Source organism: Thalassophryne amazonica, chromosome 15 (assembly GCF_902500255.1).
Source record: "Thalassophryne amazonica chromosome 15, fThaAma1.1, whole genome shotgun sequence".
Classification (NCBI taxonomy): Eukaryota; Metazoa; Chordata; class Actinopteri; order Batrachoidiformes; family Batrachoididae; genus Thalassophryne; species Thalassophryne amazonica.
Window position 1 is genome coordinate 33,357,770 of NC_047117.1, and position 14,497 is coordinate 33,372,266.

The following is a 14,497-nucleotide window of genomic DNA, read 5'->3' on the forward strand; positions in this document are numbered from 1 at the left end:
CACCTGCTGTCTGTTGACAGAGTACCCCATCAGCTAAGTTCCTGTTCAGCTGCTTTCCTGAGATCCCATTCTCATCAAGCTGCTGCCTGTGAACGTCTTCTGTTTATTCCTGAATTGTACTGAACTGAGTGCTGACCTCATATGAACTTTCAAGACATTCCTGAAGCTGAACTCCAGCTAAACTGAACTGGCATCATGGTTGTGCTGCTGCTTTATTGCATTACTGACCTCTGAACATTCCTGAACTGTGAACAGTCCTGAACTAAGCAACAGTGCTGAACTCAGTATTTTCTGCTATTGAGCCTCCTGTGTTACGAGTGCATTCACTCACCCTTGTCTCCTCGTCTCCTCAGAACGTACCTTCATCCTCAGCTCTGTTTGTGGCTCCTGGATTCCAACCAGTTCGTACTCCACGTACTCCCTGGTTCCGTTTTGCACTGCAGCTCCCGGCTCCACCGCCCAGAGCGGACCCTGTATTCACTCCCCAGGCTCCCTCATCCAGTTATTTACTTCTGTTGCATGGTTATTATAAATAAATCTCCTTTTCTTCATTCCTGTTCTCGTCATTGCTCTCAGCATTTGGGTCCATTGCCTGTTTGGATTGGCTCCACCTGAACCCCTAACCATAACACATTTATTACCCCGAGTTACATTTTTGAGAACAATTTTTCTAATTTTAATTGGGAAAAAAGTTTCTTACCATTAATTAGGCAATCTAGTTGTCTTGCTTTTGTTCTTAGAACAAATGGCAAGGATTGGCCAATCTGTGCGGCAAGTATAAGCCAAACTTGTACAAGGTCACTTATGACCCTGGGAAGATCTATGAGATTTTCGATGGTATTGTAATTTGCCAACTCTAATCATTATATTTTACTGTTTTGCAAGGACACATGGGCAACAGACCTAGAATAGCTGCACAAGCATTGACACCGATTCTTGATGCCCAGAGTGAGAATGAAAAGGATGATGGACAAATATATTAGAGAGTGAATAATGATGAAGAACCCTAAAACAATTATTTATATAGAACTAGTCTAATATAAAGTCAATGGGGTCATAAATGATCCCACTTGGTCATATTAGTCGCTAAAATAGCTTGGTCACTTGAGGTTTAAATATATGAGGTAATACTAGAGCTGATACTAGACCAATATACAAGTGAGAATAAAAAAAGAAACAAAACGAACAAACAGCTAGTGTTCAACAGTTGACTTCCTGGGCATGAAACCATACTGTTCTGATTGCTGAGCAAAGGAAGTGGAAGGGGCTACTGTTGAGAATTAGCCTTGTAAATACCTTGCAAGGCACACAGTTGTTACATTCCAATTGATGACCCTTTCCTTTCCAGATAAGGACGACAAGTCCTTCCTTCCAATCTACTGGGATCATACCTGCCTCCTAGATGGAAGCAAAAAAAAAACAAAAACAAAATTGTAATACCAGGAGGACAACTTCACCATCTGTTTGGAGTTTGGAGGCCTCGATACCCCAGTTCCCTACAGCTGGAAGAATGTCTGTTAATCTGTAGTCTGTTATTTCATGAGGTTTTTTTTGTTTGTTTGTTTTAACACTGTGTATTGTTCAATACATCTTCTTCATTACCATATCCACCTTGGGTATCTCTGTATATGGGTTATCAACCTTGCTAAGGGCCCCTTCACACATAGTACGAATAAGTACAAATCAGGGCAAATCACGACTGAACAGTTCGAATGATGGAACCATGAAAACATCGAGCCGACGGCTTGCATGCATGATCCCACTGTGACGGTATCATGCACGCGACGGTGTTGTGCGAGCTAGGAACACAGTGTGAGCAGCTGGGACGTGGTGCACCACATCGTGTCACTGATGTTTAGAAAAATAAAATAAAAACCAGCTGTATAATTAGTGAATATCATTGATATAAATAATACTTAAAAGAATACAAAAAAAAAAAAGAATACAATACAGAACTCCGCGATCGTGTGCGCAAATAGTTGTAGCAACAGGTGTACGACGTGTTGGAGGCAGCTACGAATTTACACGTACTGCATACAATTCCTGCTTCATGTGCAATTCGGCCACATTCGTACTACGTCTGAAGGGGCCCCAGATCATGTCACCAAGTGTTTATTGTGGTGGAGGGTCTGGTTTCTTTTCCTTGTCAGCCCAACCCGACCATTTTTCCAATAATATCATAAAATAATATGAATAGTAATGACTTCAAAATTTTAAGGATGAGCATGTTGAATGCATTGACCTAAGACTGACAATTCCTAGTGTGGTTATTCATTCACGGAGACCCATTTCCTATCTGCTACAGAGGCAGCAGATAAGAATATGAATCATGTCTATTCAAGACATCAAAGTGAATACTACTTCTAAAATCTTATCTCCACCTCCGTTACCAGACAGTTGAACAGATTCTTATCTTATGTATAACGTCTTGATTTATTAGGGAGGCCTATACCCTATCAGATAATAAATATCAACTGACCATTAAAGGTTTTCCTTGTAAGGGTTCTGCCAACAATAAAAAAAAAAAGTGACTGAACTTTTGATGCATGTTTTCATAGTTTACAGGCTGAAAACAGTGACAAATATTTGCCTCCTATTTAGACTGAGACAGGTTAGAGATGTGATTGTTGTGTCCCATCATCTGAATCATGACCGTATCTAGTGTGAGTAACTGCAAGGCAGCCAGGGTATTTTATATTGAACGAAGAATTAAATTCTGGCGTTTCAGTCGAAAGACTGACTTACATGTATAACAGAATGCCTCAGTGAAAAATAAAGTGAGAGCGGCCGTGAGGCAGTCTTAAATTGTTTACCAATCAAAATTTCATTATCACAGACAAAACGTAACCCCTCAGGCTCAAATGGTCACACACCTGTGACTACACTGTCTTTCACCTTTGACAGCAGTCTTTAGAGAAATGGAAGTGGTCAGGCCTCTGAGGAAAAACATATTGTGCATCTTTGATTTTTGCTGAAGTAGAATAGCATATGGTGTTCCTGTCTTCTGAAGATGGGAATATGCTGTTCTATCAAATATTTTTCATATTTTCTTTAAGAATAATTAGTTTTTCTTCATATCACAGGTAAGGCAATGTTACTATTATTTAATTGTAGACACCATGTAGAAGATTTTGTTCCCAGTATGTGTCGAATTTCCATTCTGTGCTGGATAATAGTTTTGGCCAGGATTGTGTATTGTCTGAGTATAATGGAAGAACTGGAAAGTATGTTGGCAAACCTGATGAAGAGGAGCCTATTTATACCACCACACACAGATCTAATTGGAGGCCTGTAGGCATAATGAAACAAGGTTTTTGGAGTGTTTCTCCCTGTGTGCCTAATGGAATTTTGTAATGTAAGATTTGTATTCATGGTGTAAGGTAGGCTGCCCTGCTATTTCTAATTTAATATGTAATACCTGCTGTAACTCTGCACTGTCTGAAATAATACTGAGCGTGATGACTGTGGTTAATGATCAGCTGTATAGGTTCTTGTTAACATAGTTGTCCTGATTAACCGTGATCATTAATCATGTCCAAAATGTTTTTGTCTAACTTTATCATGCAAAAAGGTTTCTGAAATGTTACCTTCATCTTTTGAACCTGCTGTTCAGCAATATTTGTGATGTCAGTGCTGGTTCATTAGTTCTCCAGCCATATTGGCCTCAATTGATTTTCCATTTCATGATGGAATTTTCATTAGCTCCGTTTCCACCAAGCGGTCCAGCTTGGCATGACACGGTACAGAATGCTATTTTGTGCATTTCCACATTCAGATTTAGCATGTGCCTGCCACTTTTTAGCACCCTTTGATTGGGGCACCAAGATTATGGAATGATAAGAAAAGGGAGGAGCAACCCACTGGTGTCCATTGATTAACTCATAGCAACACAGGACCGTGTCATCACCCTGTGACAACTTACACACTATAGAGAATCCCTTTGAACATATACACAGCATTTTAAATATCTGTGCACTATACAGAATCCTGTCAAATGAAGAATATCAATGAAAAGCAGACAAGCTTGGTCAAACGAGGAGGTGCAGACTTTCCTGGTGGTCACAGTTGATGTCTACTATGCTCTACCTATCAAAGAAAGGGTACTGCTGGTGCTGGAAACACAAACCAAACCATGCTTAAATGTTCCAAATCATACCATACTGTGCCGTACTGACCCAGACCGCCTGGTGGAAATGAAGATATTAATGTGAATGTGTGGTCAAGTGTGGTCAACCTGTGGCTGTGTAGAAGAAACACAGAAGGGCACCCAACAGTAAATATACTCAATATTCTGGTTGTTGAAATAACACGTTAATTTGCACTACCAGCTCACTAGCCATTCGACTAATGGTAAAGTGTGTCCACACTTTTGACTGGTACTGTAGATTAATATAGCAAAATAGTACCAATTAAAAAAATACAGATTATTCACTCCATGACACCCCTTGAACCTTCTGTCTGCAGTAACTTTACAAACATGAACAAGAAGAAACAGATTGGTACTGTTAACAAGAACATTTTACACACACACACACACACACACACACACACACACACACACACACACACACACACACACACACACACACACACACACACACACACACACACACACACTTGATCTGTCCTTTCTAAAACGTGTTTCAGTGTATGGCCATGACTCTGCCAACAATCAACTGGTCATGAGTACGCTATGTATGCATCCAACAGTGAAGAAGTAAAATTCAGTGTATGCCCTATGGCATCGTACCAGCTAGGTGTCAAACTCCAACCCCTCATCTGTGTTGTGACACCTGGGCAATAGAACAAGTAGGGGATTTCCTGTTGGAGAATAGAGTTGTGACCTTATGTGCCCCCTGGCTGTGACAGTCAATCCATCCAGTTGATCACAAAGCAAGTGATATTATTCCAAGTCTCTCTAAGTAACCATTCATTTGACACATCATTGTAGCGGTACTCAAGGATCCTCCAAAAAGATCTGGTACTAAAGATGTTGGGTCATCACCTTAGATGACTGATTAGCATTAATTTATTTCAATTATATAGCGCTAAATCACAACAAAGCTGCCTCAAGGTGCTTCACATAAATAAGGTTGAACCTTACCAAACCCCTAGAGCAAGCACACATGCAACAGTGCTAAGGAAAAACTCTCTCTGATGATATTGAGGAAGAAACCTAAAGCAGACCAGACTCAAAGGGGTGACCCACTGCTTAGGTCATTATAACAGTTACGAGGTTTTTGTAAATTTTTACACCGTTTCTGCAGTTTTACCTCACAGCCATCCAGTAAGAAATAAAACACGTAATAATCTAAACCTTAACATAAAAAAAATGGACTGCATATCTATAGTGCATTTCCATCTGAGGTTGAAAGTGCTTTATAATGATGCCATACATTCACACACACACATGAACCTCAGCAAGTTGCCATGTAAGGTGCTCAACTGTACACCAGGCGCAACTTGGAGTTTCAGGGTCTTTTCCAATGGCCTTTAGTGATTTTTCCTGTATGACAGGGATTTGAACTATCATCTGGTAACAAGCACACTGTTATAAACTATAGAACATTACCTCCCTAAAAATCTGGATCTATGTTCTCCTACAAAATATATCAGTATTGCCAGACACCACCAACAACATCAACACCACCATCACAAATGTACTGACAGGAGAGGGAGAAACACATTAATGAAAAATGGAATGAATTTATATAGTGCTTTTCCATCTAATGCAGATTCTCAAATGCTTTGCAGTTTGTGTAATAAGGACCTTTCTGAAGGGCAACTTATTGAGATTTTTCCCATGTAATGTAAAAATGAACTCAGGATCAATCGTCTCGTCACAAAGCAGCCACCCCCCAATACAGTACCAAATACCTTCACTCACATTATTTCATTTTATTTTTAATTGACATATTTGTGTTATCCAGTGAAAAGGCTTGCATGCCGTATGGTGCACTGGTTGTTATATATTAAAAATAGTTTTGAGGATTAAATGCTCTCATAAGGAGTGGCAAAATTATTATTTCCTGATTTAAAATCCACCAAACAGCCAAATTTTTTTTTTGATATATCTGAAAATGGGTCATTATATTTTAACAGTTTGATTAGAAAAAGCACTATTTTTCTGGTGTTACCACAAATGCATAACAACAGTCATGTTTGTTAATGATGACATCATACAGCATCTTGTACTATAATGTGGTCTGGAACAAACTTAGTTGTGAGTTATGGCAACATCGGTTTGCACTTTCAGAAGCTTTACAGTCTCAGAGTGCAGGACACAACAGAGAATGTAATTAACCAACTGTTTTATTTTCTTTGTGTCACTGAGGCAAACCTCATCTCATTATGCAAAGAAATCATGTTTACTTGTGGTTAATTTGTGAATACGCTGAGCAAAGAATAAGCTCGGACGTTAAATGACTAGAAATCCAGAGAGAGGTTTCTGCTCTTTAAGGCGGTGAGAAAATTGCACTCAAAGTCATGAAAATTACAGTGCATGTAAGGTGTACGCACTTAAGTTTAAGTACATAGCTTTCTAAAGTCACCTTAATTCTTAAGAATAGCAGTGATCTATGGTATGTGCACTTAACACAACCTATTCACAGCATTATGCAGAAAGCTGTAAATGGTTTTCTTAACACTGTTTGGGAACTTGATATTTGCTCAAGAATGTTACATTTGGCTGCAGAATTGGAACTAATCGGGTTTTTGCAATGACACAGGTGCATGACACACTTCAGAGAGAACCTATAACCAGTGGTGGGCACAGATAACCAAAAAATTAACTTCGATAACAGATAATCAGATAACTGAAAAGTTATGTTCGATAAAGATAAAACAATAAACCACCCAAAAATGTATCGGACGTTACAGATAACCGATGACAGATAAATTCCAATATTGTCTCTGGTACATTTACAACTACTAATAAAACAAATTTAAGTTTTAATGCCAGAGTAGCTTCTAGTAATATTAAAAGTAACAACAGATGCAAACAATGAGACCACACTTTCGTCTTTCAACATTGTGCCCCTGCTGGAAGCACTTGTTCACTACATAGCTCCCAGTACAGAGGCACTCTGAGAGCAGCCATACAGCCAACTCTCTATCAGTCACATCGCTCCAGTCAGGTGGAGGTCTTGAAAAATAAAGTCATGCTGACTTATGGTTTTGATTTATAAATAACATTAATACCGATAGAATAACTCCATTAACTCATTGAGTGCCATTGACGCTTAAACGCATCTTTTCAGATAGTAACGCTCAGTGCCAAAGACGCGTTATCACGCCAATTACGTTTTTTTTATGGGGGAGGCGGGGTAATCAGCTGATCTAGCTTGTGTAAAAAAATTAGAGTTGTAATCACAAGGGAACCCATTCTGTGGGTGGTCGCAGTGTGAGAGTGGACGTTTTACGATTGTACCGCTCCTAATCCAAATGGTTTCCACCTCGCTGTTGCCCAGTTTCGTGCTGCTGCAGTCGTTCCGTCTTTTTCCTTGGAATGAAAAAACGCCAAGTGCACAACACACACCTTACACAAAGGCTGCTTACAAGCAAATGACACAATCGACAGGCTCATGCAAGCACACGTGATTCAAATCCATCAGGTTTTTGAAAAAATAAAAAGGTCCGAGAGAAGAGACATCTGAGAAGAGATTCTGTCATTTGTACAAAGTTAAAATATAGCATATATCTTTTATTGTTGACTAATGCACTAATTTTGAGGTTTTGTAACAAACACAGACAGATTGCAAAGGATTCTGGGTAAAAGTGCCTCTGCTAAACACTGATTGGTTCAGTCATTCATTATGTAAACCAACACATTAATCTGACATCTGTCGTGTGTTGGTGTTTACAGATAAATGTGCTTTTGTAAAATATTCCATTTTTTTAAATTGTAAAAACAGGCATTTTTACAGAGCCCTGGAAGTGTCATAGCAAAATATTTTGCATGTGGAGAGAATGTGCGCATGTTTTATGATGTTGTAAAATGTGCTTTACACTGTGCAAGATGATTTTTCATGCAGGAATTTTTTGGACCGAGTTTCAGGTTAATCGCGCGTCCTGCATCATGTAGTGTACATGGAGTAACAAGTTGCGTTTAACATCTCAGGACCACCTCCTGATCGCCGACCGTATGGTCCAATGAAAATCAAACCTGTTTGATATTATTGTGGTCGGCCGTCGTGAGAGTATCCTGCTGCTGAAGAGCTACAAGCATCTAACCGCTCGCACTGTGCCTGTGCAAACACTGCAGAGCTGTCTTGTAATGTTTTTTTTTTTTTTTGCTGTTGTGTTGTTTTGGTTTTAAACTTCATTTGTAAAAAAAAAAAAAAAAAAAAAGCCAAGCCAAAAAGTTGATTTGGTGCCCAGATACTTAGTACTTAGGGCAAATACTGCCATGAACACTACTAGCCAGTAGATGGCAGTAGAGGCCTTGAAAACAAAATTCCAGATAATCCCTGTCTGCTACATTTAAAATGCATGGAATTTAACAAACGCAAATACAATAATGACATCTATAAACCCAGAGAATATATTCACGAGAGTTTTAGGCACTAGAGTTTAATGCTGTTGTCCGTGGATCCTGAACAGAGTGTCTGAAATGCAATTGTCCTGTCGTGATCATACTGAGATTACATCATCCTACCCATAATGCAGTGCTGGAAACAGCATGTGCTCACAAAACCTTAAAAATTATCACATTACTTTAAAACTAAAACATATATCTGATATTTTCACTTTATAAAACTTCAGACATGACAGTAATTTTAAATAACTTGTCCAAAATTAGTTTGGTTAAAATTTGAACCATAAGTTAAAAATGTATGCCTCTGGATGACTACTTAGGTGATATTGCCAGCATATCAGTATGGTGTTAAAGGAAATTTTTTTTTTTTTTTCCTCTTCTTTTGGCCTTTGTCTACAGATGATGGAGATGCTTTTCATAGAAGCAGCTCTTTTCTATTAGCAGAGGGTATAACTGTCCATCTGTTACAAAACTTTAAACAAGCAGGTGCTGAACTGATTTTAAAGTTAAAAAATGCTTGTTGCTGTTCAGCTTTGTTTATCGGTCTAAAAATTACCGGACAAAAAATAATCGGAAAATAATTGGTCCGATAATGGTTTTTCAAGTTATTTAAAAAGATAATCTGATAATGAAAACATTATCTTCGATAATTATATGTTATCGGAAGTGTGCCCACCACTGCCTATAACTGATAAGGGGTCTACCTCATGGCTAGTTGCATTTTCAAGAGTAGCTACAATCAAGTGCATGGTGAGGTCGCAGTTGATGAGAATGGAGTGTGGTATTGCGAAACAGCAGAAAGTCAATCCACCCTAGATTAACAGTAATCTAACAAAAACCTAAAATCAAACAGTTTTTCAGCTATTTATATGGGGAGAAAATAGCGCAGTTGGTAGAGTGCGCCATCTTATGACCGAAGGGTCGGCGGTTCGAATCAAAAATCTTCATATTGCTGTTGTGTTCTTGGGCAAGACACTTAACCCACTTTGCCTGTGTATGAATGAGGTGGTGGTCGGAGAGGCTGTACGTGCAGAATGTCAGCCACGCTTCCGTCAGGTTGCCCCAGGGCAGCTGTGGCAACACTAGTAACTTGCCACTGCCAGTGTGTGTGAGTGAATGAATAAAGCAACTTGTAAAGTGCTCTATTGATCCAAGTCATTATTATTATTATTATTATTATTATTAGTCACAAAAATTCAGACATGCCTTTCACAGGGTTCATGGTGCATATAGACTGTGTATAAACACAGAGTTCATCAGGTCATGTACTACAATTAATCCGAGTTAAAAAAAAAACCAAAACATTAAAACCAAGCCACTCCCAGCACTCAGCTTGTCCCTTTTTTCTCAAAGTTGCCACAGCAGATCTGCATATCAACCTGAAACAAGTTTTACACCAGATGCAAATCCACATTAAATGAAGCATGGCCGTAGGTGGTCTTGAACAAAGAACATTATGTTTAGTTATGTTGCTTTCTTAAGTGCACTAACCCCTTGGCCATCAAGCTGCTATGAAAAAATATTATTAGTAAGATAGATAGATAGATAGATAGATAGATAGATAGATAGATAGATAGATAGATAGATAGATAGATAGATAGATAGATAGATAGATACTTTATTCACCATAAAAAACACAAAAAAATCAATATAAAATCAAGGGGTGTATTGACATGTAAATCCCCCTACCTCATAAATTTAACTTTCTTAAAGCATTCTTAAATGAAATGACATTATTACAATTCACAATATTTCTGTCTAATGAGTTCCAGATTTTTACAATCCTATTAGCCCAAAAATGTTTACAAATTGTATTCATGACCTCTGCTACTTCTGTAAGGTTTTACACAATTGTTGCTGTTTACTGTAATGAGACCATTCGGCACCTTAAAATACAATAACAGGTCTGCTTTAGTGCGTCTGCATTGCAAGGATTCCAACTTCAAAAGTCTAAGTCTATCTGGCTAAGAAAACCCTGTACAAACATTTAATCTACGAGTGAAATACCGCTGGACTGCTTCAGTGTTGTTTACATCTGTTTTCAGCCTAGTTGACCATACATAATTGGAAGTTTCCAGGATAGGCCGAACATAACCTTTGTACAAAGATATATAAAACATATAATTGTGCCCCTTGAATGTGTTAAAAATATTTCTAATTACAAAATGAGCTTTTTGAATAATAGAATTACAGTGGTTTGAGAATTTCAAATTAGATTGTATAACAACCCCAACATCACAAATACTGTCAACGTTATCAATAACACAATTGTCCATCTTATAGCGGTAAGGATATTTCACATTGCCAATCTGTAAGTACTTGGTTTTGTTTGCATTAAGTTTTAATTGCCAACTAGTGGCCCATTCATGTATCCTTAATAAATCAGCTTATAATGATTCACAGTCATTAATATCAATCAATCAATCAATTTTTTTTTTATATAGCGCCAAATCACAACAAACAGTTGCCCCAAGGCGCTTTATATTGTAAGGCAAGGCCATACAATAATTATGTAAAACCCCAACGGTCAAAACGACCCCCTGTGAGCAAGCACTTGGCTACAGTGGGAAGGAAAAACTCCCTTTTAACAGGAAGAAACCTCCAGCAGAACCAGGCTCAGGGAGGGGCAGTCTTCTGCTGGGACTGGTTGGGGCTGAGGGAGAGAACCAGGAAAAAGACATGCTGTGGAGAGGAGCAGAGATCGATCACTAATGATTAAATGCAGAGTGGTGCATACAGAGCAAAAAGAGAAAGAAACAGTGCATCATGGGAACCCCCCAGCAGTCTACGTCTATAGCAGCATAACTAAGGGATGGTTCAGGGTCACCTGATCCAGCCCTAACTATAAGCTTTAGCAAAAAGGAAAGTTTTAAGCCTAATCTTAAAAGTAGAGAGGGTGTCTGTCTCCCTGATCTGAATTGGGAGCTGGTTCCACAGGAGAGGAGCCTGAAAGCTGAAGGCTCTGCCTCCCATTCTACTCTTACAAACCCTAGGAACTACAAGTAAGCCTGCAGTCTGAGAGCGAAGCGCTCTATTGGGGTGATATGGTACTACGAGGTCCCTAAGATAAGATGGGACCTGATTATTCAAAACCTTATAAGTAAGAAGAAGAATTTTAAATTCTATTCTAGAATTAACAGGAAGCCAATGAAGAGAGGCCAATATGGGTGAGATATGCTCTCTCCTTCTAGCTCCCGTCAGTACTCTAGCTGCAGCATTTTGAATTAACTGAAGGCTTTTTAGGGAACTTTTAGGACAACCTGATAATAATGAATTACAATAGTCCAGCCTAGAGGAAATAAATGCATGAATTAGTTTTTCAGCATCACTCTGAGACAAGACCTTTCTGATTTTAGAGATATTGCGTAAATGCAAAAAAGCAGTCCTACATATTTGTTTAATATGCACTTTGAATAACATATCCTGATCAAAAATGACTCCAAGATTCCTCACAGTATTACTAGAGGTCAGGGTAATGCCATCCAGAGTAAGGATCTGGTTAGACACCATGTTTCTAAGATTTGTGGGGCCAAGTACAATAACTTCAGTTTTATCTGAGTTTAAAAGCAGGAAATTAGAGGTCATCCATGTCTTTATGTCTGTAAGACAATCCTGCAGTTTAGCTAATTGGTGTGTGTCCTCTGGCTTCATGGATAGATAAAGCTGGGTATCATCTGTGTAACAATGAAAATTTAAGCAATACCGTCTAATAATACTGCCTAAGGGAAGCATGTATAAAGTGAATAAAATTGGTCCTAGCACAGAACCTTGTGGAACTCCATAATTAACTTTAGTCTGTGAAGAAGATTCCCCATTTACATGAACAAATTGTAATCTATTAGACAAATATGATTCAAACCACCGCAGCGCAGTGCCTTTAATTAATAGAGTTAATAGTAAGCAGCACTTATAACCAGAGCATGCCAAAATCTGTGACTTGGGTTCTTCCACTGCTGGATATAATTCAGGAATACTTGAATTTATACAATCCATAGATACAGTGGCTTGAAAAAGTATTCAGCCCCCTTGAACTTTTCCACATTTTGTCACATTACAGCCACAAACATGAATCTATTTTGTTGGAATTCCAACAAAATAGTGTGAAATAATGTGAATACTGTGAAATAATGTGAAAGACCAACACAAAGTGGCTTACAATTGAGAAGTGGAACGAAAATCCTACATGATTCAGAACATTTTTTACATATAAATAACTGAAAAGTGGGGTGTGCGTAATTATTCAACCCTCTTTGGTCTGAGTGCAGTCAGTTGCCCATAGACATTGCCTGATGATTGTTAATGACTAAATAAAGTGCACCTGTGTGTAATCTAATGTCAGTATAAATACAGCTGCTCTGTGATGGCCTCAGAGTTGTTTAGGAGAATTTTGGGAGCAAAGAAGTCCAAAGAACACACCACACAGGTCAGGGATAAAGTTGTGGAGAAATTTAAAGCAGGCTTAGGCTATAAAAAGATTTCCCAAGCCTTGAACATCTCATGGAGCACTGTTCAATTGATCATTCAGAAATGGAAGGAGTATGGCACAACTGAAAACCTACCAAGACAAGGCCGTCCACCTAAACTCACAGGCCGAACAAAGAGAGCGCTGATCAGAAATGCAGCCAACAGGCCTATGGTGACTGGACGAGCTGCAGAGATCCACAGCTCAGGTGGGGGAATCTGTCCATAGGACAGCTATTAGTTGTGCACTGCACAAATTTGGCCTTTATGGAAGAGTGGCAAGAAGAAAGCCATTGTTAAAAGAAAACCATAAGTCCCATTTGCAGTTTGCCAGAAGCCATGTTGGGGACACAGCAATCATGTGGAAGAAGGTGCTTTTGTCTGATGAGACCAAAATTTAACTTTTGGCCAAAATGCAAAACGCTATGTGTGGCCGAGATGTAACACTGCACACCACTATGAACACACCATCCCCACTGTCAAATATGGTGGTGGCAGCATCATGCTCTGGGGGTGCTTCTCTTCAGTAGGGACAGGGAAGATGGTCAGAGTTGATGAGAAGATGGATGGAACCAAATACAGGGCAGTCTTGGAAGAAAACCTCTTGGAGTCTGCAAAACACTTGAGACTGGGGCGGAGGGTCACCTTCCAGCAGGACAATGACCCTAAACATAAAGCCAGGGCTACAGTGGAATGGTTTAAAACAAAACATATTCATGTGTTAGAATGGCCCAGTCAAAGTTCAGATCTAAATCCAATCGAGAATCTGTGGCAAGATCTGAAAACCTCTGTCCATCTCATGCCCGTATATAGAGGGGGTTCAGGGGGTTCAACCGACCCCCCCCCCCCCCGAGAATTCTGCTGATTTTTTTCTGCTGATTTTTTCTGATCTGGATATCAATGTTATGTATTTTCTTTTCATTGATAATAAGCAACAAGCACTAACTGTTACACAGCTATTATCACACACCCTCAAGTTTCAATTTCCTCTGCCAGAGTAATCCCTTAAGCGATGAAAGGGGAAACTGCTAGATAAACTTTTCCCATGGGGGTTGAGAATTTTTGCTCCCTGGTCCCTATCCTCCTCTGATATCAAACAGATTAGTAGGCTTGTAAATACCCATGTAGACACACAATTACACTTGTCTGGTTTGTAAAAACATGTTTGTATGTATAAGCTGAGAAATAAAGGGAGCTTCTCCTTCCTGTTGCAAATACTGTAAAGGTGCAAATATTCGCTTGGGATTTATTATGCGAATTTCGCGAGTTAAACAAGGTCGCCAAATTAAATACCGTTATTTTAATACATAACGTACATATACGTACATATTCATAATGTAAACGCAAATATTAATGCCGCTAAATACGAGGTCTGTTAGAAAACTATTCGACCTTTTTATTTTTTGTGAAAACTATATGGATTTGAAGCATGTGCGCTTACATCAGCCAAGCTTGAACATTCGTGCGCATGCGTGAGTTTTTTCACCCCTGTTGGTTGCG

At 39.0% G+C, this 14,497-nt stretch overlaps 2 long non-coding RNA genes across 3 annotated transcripts; one reads left to right on the plus strand and one right to left on the minus strand.

Annotated features, from left to right (window-relative positions):
- Positions 1–1,748: 1,748 nt before the first annotated feature.
- On the minus strand, positions 1,749–12,923 carry LOC117526441. Its single transcript, XR_004565289.1, has 3 exons — positions 12,782–12,923; positions 10,284–10,290; positions 1,749–1,762 (listed from the first exon to the last, which is right to left on the minus strand). It is a non-coding gene; the product is annotated as an uncharacterized LOC117526441 (long non-coding RNA).
- Positions 12,526–13,070, plus strand: LOC117526440. Of its 2 annotated transcripts, XR_004565288.1 has the most exons (3): positions 12,526–12,634; positions 12,673–12,858; positions 12,917–13,070. It is a non-coding gene; the product is annotated as an uncharacterized LOC117526440 (long non-coding RNA). The 2 variants fall into 2 exon arrangements; XR_004565287.1 differs by having other exon boundaries at positions 12,673–13,070.
- Positions 13,071–14,497: the final 1,427 nt, after the last annotated feature.